General features: G+C 42.1%; 1 protein-coding gene and 14 non-coding genes across 17 annotated transcripts in view; all 15 read left to right on the top strand.

The window, feature by feature from the left end:
• Positions 1–17,322, top strand: part of cfap74 (cilia and flagella associated protein 74) — a 344,912-nt gene that overhangs the window by 281,639 nt on the left and 45,951 nt on the right. The window lies entirely within an intron of this gene.
• Positions 10,311–10,392, top strand: trnas-uga (transfer RNA serine (anticodon UGA)). Its single transcript has one exon. It is a non-coding gene; the product is annotated as a tRNA-Ser (tRNA).
• Positions 11,321–11,402, top strand: trnas-aga (transfer RNA serine (anticodon AGA)). The gene has a single exon. It is a non-coding gene; the product is annotated as a tRNA-Ser (tRNA).
• Positions 11,994–12,075, top strand: trnas-uga (transfer RNA serine (anticodon UGA)). Its single transcript has one exon. It is a non-coding gene; the product is annotated as a tRNA-Ser (tRNA).
• Positions 12,331–12,412, top strand: trnas-aga (transfer RNA serine (anticodon AGA)). The gene has a single exon. It is a non-coding gene; the product is annotated as a tRNA-Ser (tRNA).
• On the top strand, positions 12,668–12,749 carry trnas-aga (transfer RNA serine (anticodon AGA)). Its single transcript has one exon. It is a non-coding gene; the product is annotated as a tRNA-Ser (tRNA).
• trnas-uga (transfer RNA serine (anticodon UGA)) lies at positions 13,005–13,086 on the top strand. The gene has a single exon. It is a non-coding gene; the product is annotated as a tRNA-Ser (tRNA).
• Positions 13,679–13,760, top strand: trnas-uga (transfer RNA serine (anticodon UGA)). Its single transcript has one exon. It is a non-coding gene; the product is annotated as a tRNA-Ser (tRNA).
• trnas-uga (transfer RNA serine (anticodon UGA)) lies at positions 14,352–14,433 on the top strand. The gene has a single exon. It is a non-coding gene; the product is annotated as a tRNA-Ser (tRNA).
• Positions 15,025–15,106, top strand: trnas-uga (transfer RNA serine (anticodon UGA)). The gene has a single exon. It is a non-coding gene; the product is annotated as a tRNA-Ser (tRNA).
• Positions 15,697–15,778, top strand: trnas-aga (transfer RNA serine (anticodon AGA)). Its single transcript has one exon. It is a non-coding gene; the product is annotated as a tRNA-Ser (tRNA).
• Positions 16,034–16,115, top strand: trnas-aga (transfer RNA serine (anticodon AGA)). The gene has a single exon. It is a non-coding gene; the product is annotated as a tRNA-Ser (tRNA).
• trnas-aga (transfer RNA serine (anticodon AGA)) lies at positions 16,371–16,452 on the top strand. Its single transcript has one exon. It is a non-coding gene; the product is annotated as a tRNA-Ser (tRNA).
• On the top strand, positions 16,708–16,789 carry trnas-aga (transfer RNA serine (anticodon AGA)). The gene has a single exon. It is a non-coding gene; the product is annotated as a tRNA-Ser (tRNA).
• On the top strand, positions 17,045–17,126 carry trnas-uga (transfer RNA serine (anticodon UGA)). Its single transcript has one exon. It is a non-coding gene; the product is annotated as a tRNA-Ser (tRNA).

The raw sequence follows: 17,322 nt of genomic DNA, 5'->3' as shown, positions 1-17,322 counted from the left end.
TGTCCCACGTGGGATGTCGGCATCATCTGCTCTTTTGACGTCGGTGACGTCAGCCTCTCGCGCTAACTTTTGACGTCGGCGCCGTCCTCTCGATGGACGTTGGCGTCATCCAATCCACTCTGAGGTATACGCATAAAGTAGGAAACTGACCGGGGATCGAACCACCATCCTCTCGTACCAAGGTCAGCGATATTAACACTGAGCTATCCATCTGCTAAATGCAGTGTTGTGTGATATGTATATAAAGTTATCATGTATGTGATACAGGCATTGACAAAAGCTAACTTGGTATTGACAGAGGTTCGATCCTACGACCTCCCGCATCAAAGTCATTTTCAATTGGAATTTTTTTTTTTTCCAAAAATCAAAAGAAAATGACTAGATATCAATAGGACGTGTCCCCCAAACTTCCCCAATTCCATTTACACTTATGGAGGGTGATGCCATTGACGTCCATGGACGTCCAAATTTCCCATTTATTTTTAATTATGTTTTTTCATTCTATTGATGCCAATGTACTTGGATTCCATTGTAAGTTGATACCATTGACGTCAATGGACGTCCAAAATTTTTCCCATTCATTTTCAATGGGAATTTTTTTTCCCCCCAAATCAACAAAAAAACGACCTGATATCAAAAGGACGTGTCCCCCAAACTAGTCCAATTCCATTGACGCTTATGAAGGGCGCCGCCATTGACGGCCATGTACGTCCAAATTTCCCATTCATTTCTAATGCCATTTAATTATGTTTTTTCATTCTATTGATGCAAATGTACTTGGATTCTATTGACGCTTATGTAAGTTGATACCATTGACGTCCATGGACGTCCAAAATTTTTCCCATTCATTTTCAATGGGAATTTTTTTTTTTTCCCCAAATCAACAGAAAATGACTAGATATCAATAGGACGTGTCCCCCAAATGTCCCCGATTGCATTGCTGCTTATGGAGGGTGATGCCATTGACGTTCATGGACGTCCAAACTTCCCATTCATTTCCAATGGCATTTCTTCATGTTTGTTCATTCTATTGATGCCAATGTACTTGGATTCCATTGACACTTATGTAAGTTGATACCATTGACGTCCATGGACGTCCAAAATTTTTCCCATTCATTTTCAATGGGAATTTTTTTTCCCCCCCAAATCAACAAAAAATGACTACATATCATTAGGACGTGTCCCCCAAATGTCCCCGATTGCATTGACGCTTATGGAGGGTGCTGCCATTGACGGACATGGACGTCCAATTCTCCCAATCTTTTCTCATGGCTTTTACTTTGTTTAGTGCCATTGACTGGCATTATGGTCCATTCTATTGATAGACCTGAGTGGGGCTAAGATCTGTATCTCCACAGAGGAAAGACCAAGGTGTGTAATTTCTCCCGAAATTGCAGTTTCTAGTTATTATTATTATATCATCAAATTATTCTCCGCGTTTTTTCGGCGCGCCGCGCAGCCCGAACCATACCACCGATCGGCACCATTCAAGTATTGACACGACCGGATTTTTCGCGCGACGCAGGGACTTTTTCAAAATCCCCCGAAAAATTTTCCGTTCGCCCGTAAATGGCAATTTTCCGAAAAAAAACAAAAGTTAAAAAATGTATCTAGTCCTACAATTTTTGACCAAATCACATAATTTGGGTATCAAAAATTCCGGGACGATGAGGGGCATAAAAGTTGTATACAGAATTTGGCAAAAATTTACGGTTCCCCGGAAATTTGCCAAAAACTTTCCTATTCATTTTGAATGAAAAAAAAATGCACGCTGCACAGCCCGAACCGTTTGACCGATCGGCACCGTTCAAATATCGGCACGACCGGAATTTTCGCGCAATGATGGGAATTTTTCAAACGGACCCGAAAAATTTTCCCTTCGCCCGTAAACGGCAATTTTCCGGAAAAAAAAAAAAAGTTTCAAAATGTATCTAGTCCTACAATTTTTGACCAAATCACACAATTTGGGCATCCATAATTCCAGGACGGTGAGGGGCATAAAAGTTGTATACAGAATTTGGAAAAAAATTACGCTTCCTCGGAAATTTGCCAAAAACTATCCCATTCATTTCGAATGGGAAAAGTCCCATTCACTTCCAATGGGATTTCCAATGGAATTTACATTGCATTGATGCCATTGACGGCCATGCATGTCGAATCTACTGATGCCAATGTACTTGGATTCAATTGACTATATGGATGTCGATGCCATTGACTGCCATGGACGTCCAAAATTTTTCCCATTCATTTTCAATGGGGAAAAAACAAAATTACCCCAAATCAACAGAAAATGACCAGATATCAATAGTACGTGTCCCCCAAACTTCCCCAATTCCATTGACGCTTATGAAGGGTGCCGCCATTGACTTACATGGACGTCCAAAATTTTTCCCATTCATTTTCAATGGGGAAAAAACTACATTTCTCCAAATCAACAGAAAATGACCAGATATCAATAGGACGTATATCCCAAACGTCCCCAATTCCATTGACGCTTATGGGGGGTGCTGCCATTGACGTCCATGGACGTCCAAAATTTTACCCATTCATTTTCAATGGGAATTTTTTTTTTTTCCCCAAATCAACAGAAAATGACTAGATATCAATAGGACCTGTCCCCCAAATGTCCCCAATTGCATTGCTGCTTATGGAGGGTGATGCCATTGACGTCCAGGGACGTCCAAACTTCCCATTCATTTCCAATGGCATTTCTTCATGTTTGTTCATTCTTTTGATGCCAATGTACTTTGATTCCATTGACGCTTATGTAAGTTGATACCATTGACGTCCATGGACGTCCAAAATTTTTCCCATTCATTTTCAGTGGGAATTTTTTTTTTCTTTCCCCAAATCAACAGAAAATGACTAGATATCAATAGGACGTTTCCCCCAAATGTGCCCGATTGCATTGCTGCTTATGGAGGGTGATGCCATTGACGTCCACGGACGTCCAAACTTCCCATTAATTTCCAATGGCATTTCTTCATGTTTGTTCATTCTATTGATGCCAATGTACTTGGATTCCATTGACGCTTATGTAAGTTGATACCATTGACGTCCATGGACGTCCAAAATTTTTCCCATTCATTTTCAATGGGAAATTTTTTTTTTTCCCCAAATCAACAGAAAATGACTAGATATCATTAGGACGTGTCCCCCAAATGTCCCCGATTGCATTGCCGCTTATGGGGGGTGATGCCATTGACGTCCATGGACGTCCAAACTTCCCTTTCATTTCCAAAGGCATTTCTTCATGTTTGTTCATTCTATTGATGCCAATGTACTTGGATTCCATTGACGCTTATGTAAGTTGATACCATTGACGTCCATGGACGTCCAAAATTTTTCCCATTCATTTTCAATGGGATTTTTTTTTTTTTTCCCAAATCAACAGAAAATGACTAGATATCATTAGGACGTGTCCCCCAAATGTCCCCGATTGCATTGCCGCTTATGGAGGGTGATGCCATTGACGTTCATGGACGTCCAAACTTCCCATTCATTTCCAATGGCATTTCTTCATGTTTGTTCATTTTATTGATGCCAATGTACTTGGATTCCATTGACGCTTATGTAAGTTGATACCATTGACGTCCATGGACGTCCAAAATTTTTCCCATTCATTTTCAATGGGGAAAAAACTACATTTCTCCAAATCAACAGAAAATGACCAGATATCAATAGGACGTATACCCCAAACGTCCCCAACTCCATTGACGCTTATGGGGGGTGCTGCCATTGACGTCCATGGACGTCCAAAATTTTACCCATTCATTTTCAATGGGAAATTTTTTTTTTTCCCCAAATCAACAGAAAATGACTAGATATCAATAGGATCTGTCCCCCAAATGTCCCCAATTGCATTGCTGCTTATGGAGGGTGATGCCATTGACGTCCAGGGACGTCCAAACTTCCCATTTATTCCAATGGCATTTCTTCATGTTTGTTCATTCTATTGATGCCAATGTACTTAGATTCCATTGACGCTTATGTAAGTTGATACCATTGACGTCCATAGACGTCCAAAATTTTTCCCATTCATTTTCAATGGGAATTTTTTTTTTTTCCCCAAATCAACAGAAAATGACTAGATATCATTAGGACGTGTCCCCCAAATGTCCCCGATTGCATTACCGCTTATGGGGGGTGATGCCATTGACGTCCATGGACGTCCAAACTTCCCAATCATTTCCAAAGCCATTTCTTCATGTTTGTTCATTCTATTGATGCCAATGTACTTGGATTCCATTGACGCTTATGTAAGTTGATACCATTGACGTCCATGGACGTCCAAAATTTTTCCCATTCATTTTCAATGGGAAATTTTTTTTTTCCCCAAATCAACAGAAAATGACTAGATATCAATAGGACGTGTCCCCCAAATGTCCCCAATTGCATTGCTGCTTATGGAGGGTGATGCCATTGACGTCCAGGGACGTCCAAACTTCCCATTTATTCCAATGGCATTTCTTCATGTTTGTTCATTCTATTGATGCCAATGTACTTAGATTCCATTGATGCTTATGTAAGTTGATACCATTGACGTCCATAGACGTCCAAAATTTTTCCCATTCATTTTCAATGGGAATTTTTTTTTTTTCCCCAAATCAACAGAAAATGACTAGATATCATTAGGACGTGTCCCCCAAATGTCCCCGATTGCATTGCCGCTTATGGAGGGTGATGCCATTGACGTTCATGGACGTCCAAACTTCCCATTAAATCCCAATGGCATTTCTTCATGTTTGTTCATTCTATTGATGCCAATGTACTTGGATTCCATTGACGCTTATGTAAGTTGATACCATTGACGTCCATGGACGTCCAAAATTTTTCCCATTCATTTTCAATGGGAAATTTTTTTTTTTCCCCAAATCAACAGAAAATGACTAGATATCAATAGGACGTGTCCCCCAAAAGTCCCCGATTGCACTGCCTCTTATGGAGGGTGATGCCATTGACGTCCACGGATGTCCAAACTTCCTTTTTATTTCCAATTGCATTTCTTCATGTTTGTTCATTCTATTGATGCCAATGTACTTGGATTCCATTGACGCTTATGTAAGTTGATACCATTGACGTCCATGGACGTCCAAAAAGTTTCCCATTCATTTTCAATGGGAATTTTTTTTTTCTCCCCCAAATCAACAGAAAATGACTAGATATCAATAGGACGTGTCCCCCAAATGTCCCCGATTGCATTGCCTCTTATGGAGGGTGATGCCATTGACGTCCACGGACGTCCAAACTTCCCATTCATTTCCAATGGCATTTCTTCATGTTTGTTCATTCTATTGATGCCAATGTACTTGGTATCCATTGACGCTTATGTAAGTTGATACCATTGACGTCCATGGACGTCCAAAATTTTTCCCATTCATTTTCAATGGGAATTTTTTTTTTCCCCCAAATCAACAAAAAATGACCAGATATCAATCGGATGTGTCCCCCAAACTTCTCCAAATCCATTGACGCTTATGAAGGGTGCCGCCATTGACGGCCATGGACGTCCAATTCTCCCAATCTTTTCTAATGGCTTTTACTTTGTTTAGTGCCATTGACTGGCATTATGGTCCATTCTATTGATAGACCTGAGTGGGGCTAAGATTTGTATCTCCACAGAGGAAAGACCAAGGTGTGTAATTTCTCCCGAAATTGCAGTTTCTAGTTATTCATCTTATTCTCCGCGTTTTTTCGGCGCGCCGCACAGCCCGAACCGCTGCACCGATCGGCACCGTTCAAATATCGAAACGTCCGGAATTTTTGCGCGACGATGGCTTTTTTAAAAACGGCCCCGAAAAATTTTCCGTTTTCCCGCAAACGGCAATTTTCCAGAATTTTTTTTTTTTTTCAAAATGTATCTAGTCCTACAATTTTTGACCAAATCACATAATTTGGGTATCAAAAATTCCGGGACGATGAGGGGCATAAAAGTTGTATACAGAATTTGGCAAAAATTTACGGTTCCCCGGAAATTTGCCAAAAACTTTCCTATTCATTTTGAATGAAAAAAAAACGCACGCTGCACAGCCCGAACCGTTTGACCGATCGGCACCGTTCAAATATCGGCACGACCGGAATTTTCACGCAACGATGGGAATTTTTCAAACGGACCCGAAAAATTTTCCCTTCGCCCGTAAACGGCAATTTTCCGGAAAAAAAAAAAAGTTTCAAAATGTATCTAGTCCTACAATTTTTGACCAAATCACATAATTTGGGTATCAAAAATTCCGGGACGGTGAGGGGCATAAAAGTTGTATACAGAATTTGGCAAAACTTTACGGTTCCCCGGAAATTGGCCAAAAACTCTCCCATTCATTTCTAATGGGAAAAGTTCCCATTCACTTACAATGGGATTTCAATGGAATTTACATTGCATTGATGCCATTGACGGCCATGCATGTCAAATCTATTGATGCCAATGTACTTGGATTCTATTGACTATATGGATGTCGATGCCATTGACTGCCATGGACGTCCAAAATTTTTCCCATTCATTTTCAATGGGGAAAAAACAAAATTTCCCCAAATCAACAGAAAATGACCAGATATCAATAGGACGTGTCCCCCAAACTTCCCCAATTCCATTGACGCTTATGAAGGGTGCCGCCATTGACTTCCATGGACGTCCAAAATTTTTCCCAATCATTTTCAATGGGGAAAAAACTAAATTTCTCCAAATCAACAGAAAATGACCAGATATCAATAGGACGTATACCCCAAACGTCTCCAACTCCATTGACGCTTATGGGGGGTGCTGCCATTGACGTCCATGGACGTCCAAAATTTTACCCATTCATTTTCAATGGGGAAAAAACAAAATTACCCCAAATCAACAGAAAATGACCAGATATCAATAGGACGTGTCCCCCAAACTTCCCCAATTCCATTGACGCTTATGAAGGGTGCCGCCATTGACTTACATGGACGTCCAAAATTTTTCCCATTCATTTTCAATGGGGAAAAAACTAAATTTCTCCAAATCAACAGAAAATGACCAGATATCAATAGGACGTATATCCCAAACGTCCCCAATTCCATTGACGCTTATGGGGGGTGCTGCCATTGACGTCCATGGACGTCCAAAATTTTACCCATTCATTTTCAATGGGAAATTTTTTTTTTCCCCAAATCAACAGAAAATGACTAGATATCAATAGGACCTGTCCCCCAAATGTCCCCGATTGCATTGCCGCTTATGGAGGGTGATGCCATTGACGTTCATGGACGTCTAAACTTCCCATTCATTTCCAATGGCATTTCTTCATGTTTGTTCATTTTATTGATGCCAATGTACTTGGATTCCATTGACGCTTATGTAAGTTGATACCATTGACGTCCATGGACGTCCAAAATTTTTCCCATTCATTTTCAATGGGAATTTTTTTTTTTTCCCCAAATCAACAGAAAATGACTAGATATCATTAGGACGTGTCCCCCAAATGTCCCCGATTGCATTACCGCTTATGGGGGGTGATGCCATTGACGTCCATGGACGTCCAAACTTCCCAATCATTTCCAAAGCCATTTCTTCATGTTTGTTCATTTTATTGATGCCAATGTACTTGGATTCCATTGACGCTTATGTAAGTTGATACCATTGACGTCCATGGACGTCCAAAATTTTTCCCATTCATTTTCAATGGGATTTTTTTTTTTTTTTCCCAAATCAACAGAAAATGACTAGATATCATTAGGACGTGTCCCCCAAATGTCCCCGATTGCATTACCGCTTATGGGGGGTGATGCCATTGACGTCCATGGACGTCCAAACTTCCCAATCATTTCCAAAGCCATTTCTTCATGTTTGTTCATTTTATTGATGCCAATGTACTTGGATTCCATTGACGCTTATGTAAGTTGATACCATTGACGTCCATGGACGTCCAAAATTTTTCCCATTCATTTTCAATGGGATTTTTTTTTTTTTTTCCCAAATCAACAGAAAATGACTAGATATCATTAGGACGTTTCCCCCAAATGTCCCCGATTGCATTGCCGCTTATGGAGGGTGATGCCATTGACGTTCATGGACGTCTAAACTTCCCATTCATTTCCAATGGCATTTCTTCATGTTTGTTCATTTTATTGATGCCAATGTACTTGGATTCCATTGACGCTTATGTAAGTTGATACCATTGACTTCCATGGACGTCCAAAATTTTTCCCATTCATTTTCAATGGGAATTTTTTTTTTTTCCCCAAATCAACAGAAAATGACTAGATATCATTAGGACGTGTCCCCCAAACTTCCCCGATTCCATTAACAATTATGAAAGGTGCCGCCATTGACGTCCATGGACGTCCAATTCTCCCATTCATTTCTAACGGCTTTTACTTTGTTTTTTGCCAATGACTGGCATTATGATCCATTCTATTGATAGACCTGAGTGGGGCTAAGATCTGTGTCTCCACAGAGGAAAGACCAAGGTGTGTAATTTCTCCCGAAATTGCAGTTTCTAGTTATTATTATTATTATTCATCTTATTCTCCGCGTTTTTTCGGCGCGCCGCACAGCCCGAACCGCTGCACCGATCGGCACCGTTCGGATATCGAAACGTCCGGAATTTTTGCGCGACGATGGCTTTTTTAAAAAGGGCCCCGAAAAATTTTCCGTTTTCCCGCAAACGGCAATTTTCCAGATTTTTTTTTTTTTTTCAAAATGTATCTAGTCCTACAATTTTTGACCAAATCACATAATTTGGGTATCAAAAATTCCGGGACGGTGAGGGGCATAAAAGTTGTATACAGAATTTGGAAAAAATTTACGGTTCCCTGGAAATTTGCCAAAAACTCTCCCATTCATTTCTAATGGGAAAAGTTCCTATTCACTTACAATGGGATTTCAATGGAATTTACATTGCATTGATGCCATTGACGGCCATGCATGTCGAATCTATTGATGCCAATGTACTTGGATTCAATTGACTATATGGATGTCGATGCCATTGACTGCCATGGACGTCCAAAATTTTTCCCATTCATTTTCAATGGGGAAAAAACTACATTTCCCCAAATAAACAGAAAATGACCAGATATCAATAGGACGTGTCCCCCAAACGTCCCCAACTCAATTGACGCTTATAGAGGGTGCTGCCACTGACGTCCATGGACGTCCAAAATTTTTCCCATTCATTTTCAATGGGGAAAAAACTAAATTTCTCCAAATCAACAGAAAATGACCAGATATCAATAGGACGTATATCCCAATTCCATTCCAATTGACGCTTATGGGGGGTGCTGCCATTGACGTCCATGGACGTCCAAAATTTTACCCATTCATTTTCAATGGGAATTTTTTTTTTTTCCCCCAAATCAACAGAAAATGACTAGATATCAATAGGACCTGTCCCCCAAATGTCCCCGATTGCATTGCTGCTTATGGAGGGTGATGCCATTGACGTCCAGGGACGTCCAAACTTCCCATTCATTTCCAATGGCATTTCTTCATGTTTGTTCATTCTTTTGATGCCAATGTACTTGGATTCCATTGACGCTTATTTAAGTTGATACCATTGACATCCATGGACGTCCAAAATTTTTCCCATTCATTTTCAATGGGAATTTTTTTTTTTTCCCCCCAAATCAACAGAAAATGACTAGATATCAATAGGACGTTTCCCCCAAATGTGCCCGATTGCATTGCTGCTTATGGAGGGTGATGCCATTGACGTCCACGGACGTCCAAACTTCCCATTCATTTCCAAAGGCATTTCTTCATGTTTGTTCATTCTATTGATGCCAATGTACTTGGATTCCATTGACGCTTATGTAAGTTGATACCATTGACGTCCATGGACGTCCAAAATTTTTCCCATTCATTTTCAATGGGATTTTTTTTTTTTTTCCCAAATCAACAGAAAATGACTAGATATCATTAGGACGTGTCCCCCAAATGTCCCCGATTGCATTGCCGCTTATGGAGGGTGATGCCATTGACGTTCATGGACGTCCAATTCTCCCAATCTTTTCTAATGGCTTTAACTTTGTTTAGTGCCAATGACTGGCATTATGGTCCATTCTATTGATAGACCTGAGTGGGGCTAAGATTTGTATCTCCACAGAGGAAAGACCAAGGTGTGTAATTTCTCCCGAAATTGCAGTTTCTAGTTACTAGTGTTCTGCCAATTGACATCAAATCTTTCTTCAATCTGTCCTGCAAGGCTTGTTCTCAGGAACCCAGTAGTTGCGGCTGAGTGTTTAAGGCATTCTTGACTGCCAGGCTTGTTTTCTGGAACCCAAAATCATAACTACTCCTTCAATGGGTTTATTTTTGAATGCTAAGATTAGCATTCCACAGACCAATCGCAGTTGTTGTGGCCGAGTGGTTAAGGCGATGGACTTGAAATCCATTGGGGTCTCTCCTCGCAGGTTCGAGTCCTGCCAACAACGGACGTTCGTTACTATCTATTGTTAGGTACAAGCATGGCTGCTCATGTTAGCATCATTCCTAGTGTTCTGCCAATTGACGTCAAATCTTTCTTGAATCTGTCCTGCAAGGCTTGTTCTCAGGAACCCAGTAGTTTTGGCTGAGTGGTTAATGCAGTATTGACTGCCAGGCTTGTTTTCTGAAACCAAAATCATACCTATTCCTTCAATGGGTTTATTATTGAATGCTAAGTTTAACATTCCACACACCACTGGCAGTTGTTGTGGCCGAGTAGTAAAGGCGATAGAATACAAATCTATTGGAGTCTCCCCTCACAGGTTGGAGTCCTGCCAACAACGGACAGTCGTTGCTATCTATTGTTAGGTACAAGCATGGCTGCTATTGTTAGCATCATTACTTGTCTTCTGCCAATTGACATCAAATCCTTCTTCAATCTGTCCTGCAAGGCTTGTTCTCAGGAACCCAGTAGTTGCGGCTGAGTGTTTAAGGCATTCTTGACTGCCAGGCTTGTTTTCTGGAACCCAAAATCATACCTACTCCTTCAATGGGGTTATTATTGAATACTAAGATTAGCATTCCACACAACAGTGGCAGTTGTTGTGGCCGAGTGGTTAAGGCGATGGATTAGAAATCCATTGGGGTCTCCCCTCGCAGGTTCGAGTCTTGCCAACAACGGACATTCATTGCTATCTATTTTTAGGTACAAGCATGGCTCCTAATGTAAGCATCATTACTTGTGTTCTCCCAATTGACATCAAATCCTTTTTCAATCTGTCGTGCAAGGCTTGTTCTCGGGAACCCGGTAGTTGTGGCTGAGCGGTTAAGGCATTCTTGACTGCAAGGCTTGTTTTCTGGAACCCAAAATCATAACTACTCCTTCAATGGGTTTATTTTTCAATGCTAAGATTAGCATTCCACAGAACACTGGCAGTTGTTGTGGCCGAGTGGTTAAGGCGATGGATTAGAAATCCATTGGGGTCTCCCCTCGCAGGTTTGAGTCCTGCCAACAACGGACGTTCGTTGCTATTTGTTGTTAGGTACAAGCATAGCTGCTATTGTTAGCATCATTACTTGTCTTCTGCCAATTGACATCAAATCCTTCTTCAATCTGTCGTGCAAGGCTTGTTCTCGGGAACCCGGTAGTTGTGGCTGAGCGGTTAATGCATTCTTGACTGCCAGGCTTGTTTTCTGAAACCAAAATCATACCTATTCCTTCAATAGGTTTATTATTGAATGCTAAGTTTAACATTCCACACACCACTGGCAGTTGTTGTGGCCGAGTAGTAAAGGCGATAGACTACAAATCTATTGGAGTCTCCCCTCACAGGTTGGAGTCCTGCCAACAACGGACAGTCGTTGCTATCTATTGTTTGGTACAAGCATGGCTGCTATTGTTAGCATCATTACTTGTCTTCTGCCAATTGACATCAAATCCTTCTTCAATCTGTCCTGCAAGGCTTGTTCTCAGGAACCCAGTAGTTGCGGCTGAGTGTTTAAGGCATTCTTGACTGCCAGGCTTGTTTTCTGGAACCCAAAATCATAACTACTCCTTCAATGGGTTTATTTTTGAATGCTAAGATTAGCATTCCACAGACCAATCGCAGTTGTTGTGGCCGAGTGGTTAAGGCGATGGACTTGAAATCCATTGGGGTCTCTCCTCGCAGGTTCGAGTCCTGCCAACAACGGACGTTCGTTACTATCTATTGTTAGGTACAAGCATGGCTGCTCATGTTAGCATCATTACTTGTGTTCTCCCAATTGACATCAAATCCTTTTTCAATCTGTCGTGCAAGGCTTGTTCTCGGGAACCCGGTAGTTGTGGCTGAGCGGTTAAGGCATTCTTGACTGCCAGGCTTGTTTTCTGGAACCGAAAATCATACCTATTTCTTCAATGGGTTTATTTTTGAATGCTATGATTAGCATTCCACACAACAGTGGCAGTTGTTGTGGCCGAGTGGTTAAGGCGATGGATTAGAAATCCATTGGGGTCTCCCCTTGCAGGTTCGAGTCCTGCCAACAACGGACATTCATTGCTATCTATTGTTAGGTACAAGCATGGCTGCTCATGTTAGCATCATTACTTGTGTTCTCCCAATTGACATCAAATCCTTTTTCAATCTGTCGTGCAAGGCTTGTTCTCGGGAACCCGGTAGTTGTGGCTGAGCGGTTAAGGCATTCTTGACTGCAAGGCTTGTTTTCTGGAACCCAAAATCATAACTACTCCTTCAATGGGTTTATTTTTGAATGCTAAGATTAGCATTCCACAGAACACTGGCAGTTGTTGTGGCCGAGTGGTTAAGGCGATGGATTAGAAATCCATTGGGGTCTCCCCTCGCAGGTTTGAGTCCTGCCAACAACGGACGTTCGTTGCTATTTGTTGTTAGGTACAAGCATAGCTGCTATTGTTAGCATCATTACTTGTCTTCTGCCAATTGACATCAAATCCTTCTTCAATCTGTCGTGCAAGGCTTGTTCTCGGGAACCCGGTAGTTGTGGCTGAGCGGTTAAGGCATTCTTGACTGCAAGGCTTGTTTTCTGGAACCCAAAATCATACCTACTCCTTCAATGGGTTTATTTTTGAATGCTAAGATTAGCATTCCACACAGTAGTGGCAGTTGTTGTGGCCGAGTGGTTAAGGCGATGGACTTGAAATCCATTGGGGTCTCCCCTCGCAGGTTCGAGTCCTGCCAACAACGGACATTCGTTACTATCTATTGTTAGGTACAAGCATGGCTGCTCATGTTAGCATCATTACTAGTGTTCTGCCAATTGACATCAAATCCTTCTTCAATCTGTCCTGCAAGGCTTATTCTCAGGAGCCCGGTAGTTGTGGCTGAGCGGTTAAGGCATTCTTGACTGCAAGGCTTGTTTTCTGGAACCCAAAATCATACCTATTCCTTCAATGGGTTTATTATTGAATGCTAAGTTTAACATTCCACAGACCACTGGCAGTTGTTGTGGCCGAGTGGTTAAGGCGATGGATTAGAAATCCATTGGGGTCTCCCCTCACAGGTTGGAGTCCTGCCAACAACGGACAGTCGTTGCTATCTATTGTTAGGTACAAGCTTGGCTGCTATTGTTAGCATCATTACTTGTCTTCTGCCAGTTGACATCAAATCCTTCTTCAATCTGTCCTGCAAGGCTTGTTCTCAGGAACCCAGTAGTTGCGGCTGAGTGTTTAATGCATTCTTGACTGCCAGGCTTGTTTTCTGGAACCCAAAATCATACCTATTCCTTCAATGGGTTTATTTTTGAATGCTAAGATTAGCATTCCACACAATAGTGGCAGTTGTTGTGGCCGAGTGGTTAAGGTGATGGACTTGAAATCCATTGGGGTCTCTCCTCGCAGGTTCGAGTCCTGCCAACAACGGACGTTCGTTACTATCTATTGTTAGGTACAAGCATGGCTGCTAATGTTAGCATCATTACTAGTGTTCTGCCAATTGACATCAAATCTTTCTTCAATCTGTCCTGCAAGGCTTGTTCTCAGGAACCCAGTAGTTTTGGCTGAGTGGTTAATGCATTCTTGACTGCCAGGCTTGTTTTCTGAAACCAAAATCATACCTATTCCTTCAATAGGTTTATTATTGAATGCTAAGTTTAACATTCCACACACCACTGGCAGTTGTTGTGGCCGAGTAGTAAAGGCGATAGACTACAAATCTATTGGAGTCTCCCCTCACAGGTTGGAGTCCTGCCAACAACGGACAGTCGTTGCTATCTATTGTTTGGTACAAGCATGGCTGCTATTGTTAGCATCATTACTTGTCTTCTGCCAATTGACATCAAATCCTTCTTCAATCTGTCCTGCAAGGCTTGTTCTCAGGAACCCAGTAGTTGCGGCTGAGTGTTTAAGGCATTCTTGACTGCCAGGCTTGTTTTCTGGAACCCAAAATCATAACTACTCCTTCAATGGGTTTATTTTTGAATGCTAAGATTAGCATTCCACAGACCAATCGCAGTTGTTGTGGCCGAGTGGTTAAGGCGATGGACTTGAAATCCATTGGGGTCTCTCCTCGCAGGTTCGAGTCCTGCCAACAACGGACGTTCGTTACTATCTATTGTTAGGTACAAGCATGGCTGCTCATGTTAGCATCATTACTAGTGTTCTGCCAATTGACGTCAAATCTTTCTTGAATCTGTCCTGCAAGGCTTGTTCTCAGGAACCCAGTAGTTTTGGCTGAGTGGTTAATGCAGTATTGACTGCCAGGCTTGTTTTCTGAAACCAAAATCATACCTATTCCTTCAGTGGGTTTATTATTAAATGCTAAGTTTAACATTCCACACACGACTGGCAGTTGTTGTGGCCGAGTGGTTAAGGCGATGGATTAGAAATCCATTGGGGTCTCCCCTCGCAGGTTCGAGTCCGGCCAACAACGGACGTTCATTGCTATCTATTTTTAGGTACAAGCATGGCTCCTAATGTAAGCATCATTACTTGTGTTCTCCCAATTTACATCAAATCCTTTTTCAATCTGTCGTGCAAGGCTTGTTCTCGGGAACCCGGTAGTTGTGGCTGAGCGGTTAAGGCATTCTTGACTGCAAGGCTTGTTTTCTGGAACCCAAAATCATACCAACTCCGTCAATGGGTTTATTTTTTAATGCTAAGATTAGCATTCCACAGACCACTGGCAGTTGTTGTGGCCGAGTGGTTAAGGCGATGGACTTGAAATCCATTGGGGTCTCCCCTCGCAGGTTCGAGTCCTGCCAATAACGGACGTTCGTTGCTATCTATTGTTAGGCACAAGCATGGCTGCTCATGTTAGCATCATTACTCGTGTTCTGCCAATTGACATCAAATCTTTCTTCAATCTGTCCTGCAAGGCTTGTTCTCAGGAACCCAGTAGTTTTGGCTGAGTGGTTAATGCAGTATTGACTGCCGGCTTGTTTTCTTAAACCAAAATCATACCTATTCCTTCAATGGGTTTATTATTGAATGCTAAGTTTAACATTCCACACACCACTGGCAGTTGTTGTGGCCGAGTAGTAAAGGCGATAGAATACAAATCTATTGGAGTCTCCCCTCACAGGTTGGAGTCCTGCCAACAACGGACAGTCGTTGCTATCTATTGTTAGGTACAAGCATGGCTGCTATTGTTAGTATCATTACTTGTCTTCTGCCAATTGACATCAAATCCTTCTTCAATCTGTCCTGCAAGGCTTGTTCTCAGGAACCCAGTAGTTGCGGCTGAGTGTTTAAGGCATTCTTGACTGCCAGGCTTGTTTTCTGGAACCCAAAATCATACCTACTCCTTCAATGGGGTTATTATTGAATACTAAGATTAGCATTCCACACAACAGTGGCAGTTGTTGTGGCCGAGTGGTTAAGGCGATGGATTAGAAATCCATTGGGGTCTCCCCTCGCAGGTTTGAGTCCTGCCAACAACGGACATTCATTGCTATCTATTTTTAGGTACAAGCATGGCTCCTAATGTAAGCATCATTACTTGTGTTCTCCCAATTGACATCAAATCCTTTTTCAATCTGTCGTGCAAGGCTTGTTCTCGGGAACCCGGTAGTTGTGGCTGAGCGGTTAAGGCATTCTTGACTGCAAGGCTTGTTTTCTGGAACCCAAAATCATAACTACTCCTTCAATGGGTTTATTTTTCAATGCTAAGATTAGCATTCCACAGAACACTGGCAGTTGTTGTGGCCGAGTGGTTAAGGCGATGGATTAGAAATCCATTGGGGTCTCCCCTCGCAGGTTTGAGTCCTGCCAACAACGGACGTTCGTTGCTATTTGTTGTTAGGTACAAGCATAGCTGCTATTGTTAGCATCATTACTTGTCTTCTGCCAATTGACATCAAATCCTTCTTCAATCTGTCGTGCAAGGCTTGTTCTCGGGAACCCGGTAGTTGTGGCTGAGCGGTTAAGGCATTCTTGACTGCAAGGCTTGTTTTCTGGAACCCAAAATCATACCTACTCCTTCAATGGGTTTATTTTTGAATGCTAAGATTAGCATTCCACACAACAGTGGCAGTTGTTGTGGCCGAGTGGTTAAGGCGATGGATTAGAAATCCATTGGGGTCTCCCCTCGCAGGTTTGAGTCCTGCCAACAACGGACATTCATTGCTATCTATTTTTAGGTACAAGCATGGCTCCTAATGTAAGCATCATTACTTGTGTTCTCCCAATTGACATCAAATCCTTTTTCAATCTGTCGTGCAAGGCTTGTTCTCGGGAACCCGGTAGTTGTGGCTGAGCGGTTAAGGCATTCTTGACTGCAAGGCTTGTTTTCTGGAACCCAAAATCATAACTACTCCTTCAATGGGTTTATTTTTCAATGCTAAGATTAGCATTCCACAGAACACTGGCAGTTGTTGTGGCCGAGTGGTTAAGGCGATGGATTAGAAATCCATTGGGGTCTCCCCTCGCAGGTTTGAGTCCTGCCAACAACGGACGTTCGTTGCTATTTGTTGTTAGGTACAAGCATAGCTGCTATTGTTAGCATCATTACTTGTCTTCTGCCAATTGACATCAAATCCTTCTTCAATCTGTCGTGCAAGGCTTGTTCTCGGGAACCCGGTAGTTGTGGCTGAGCGGTTAAGGCATTCTTGACTGCAAGGCTTGTTTTCTGGAACCCAAAATCATACCTACTCCTTCAATGGGTTTATTTTTGAATGCTAAGATTAGCATTCCACACAGTAGTGGCAGTTGTTGTGGCCGAGTGGTTAAGGCGATGGACTTGAAATCCATTGGGGTCTCCCCTCGCAGGTTCGAGTCCTGCCAACAACGGACATTCGTTACTATCTATTGTTAGGTACAAGCATGGCTGCTCATGTTAGCATCATTACTAGTGTTCTGCCAATTGACATCAAATCCTTCTTCAATCTGTCCTGCAAGGCTTATTCTCAGGAGCCCGGTAGTTGTGGCTGAGCGGTTAAGGCATTCTTGACTGCAAGGCTTGTTTTCTGGAACCCAAAATCATACC

Source organism: Corythoichthys intestinalis, chromosome 2 (genome assembly GCF_030265065.1).
Source record: "Corythoichthys intestinalis isolate RoL2023-P3 chromosome 2, ASM3026506v1, whole genome shotgun sequence".
Lineage (NCBI taxonomy): Eukaryota > Metazoa > Chordata > Actinopteri > Syngnathiformes > Syngnathidae > Corythoichthys > Corythoichthys intestinalis.
The sequence above is the reverse complement of the archived record's forward strand: the minus strand, read 5'-3'. Positions and strand labels throughout refer to the sequence as shown.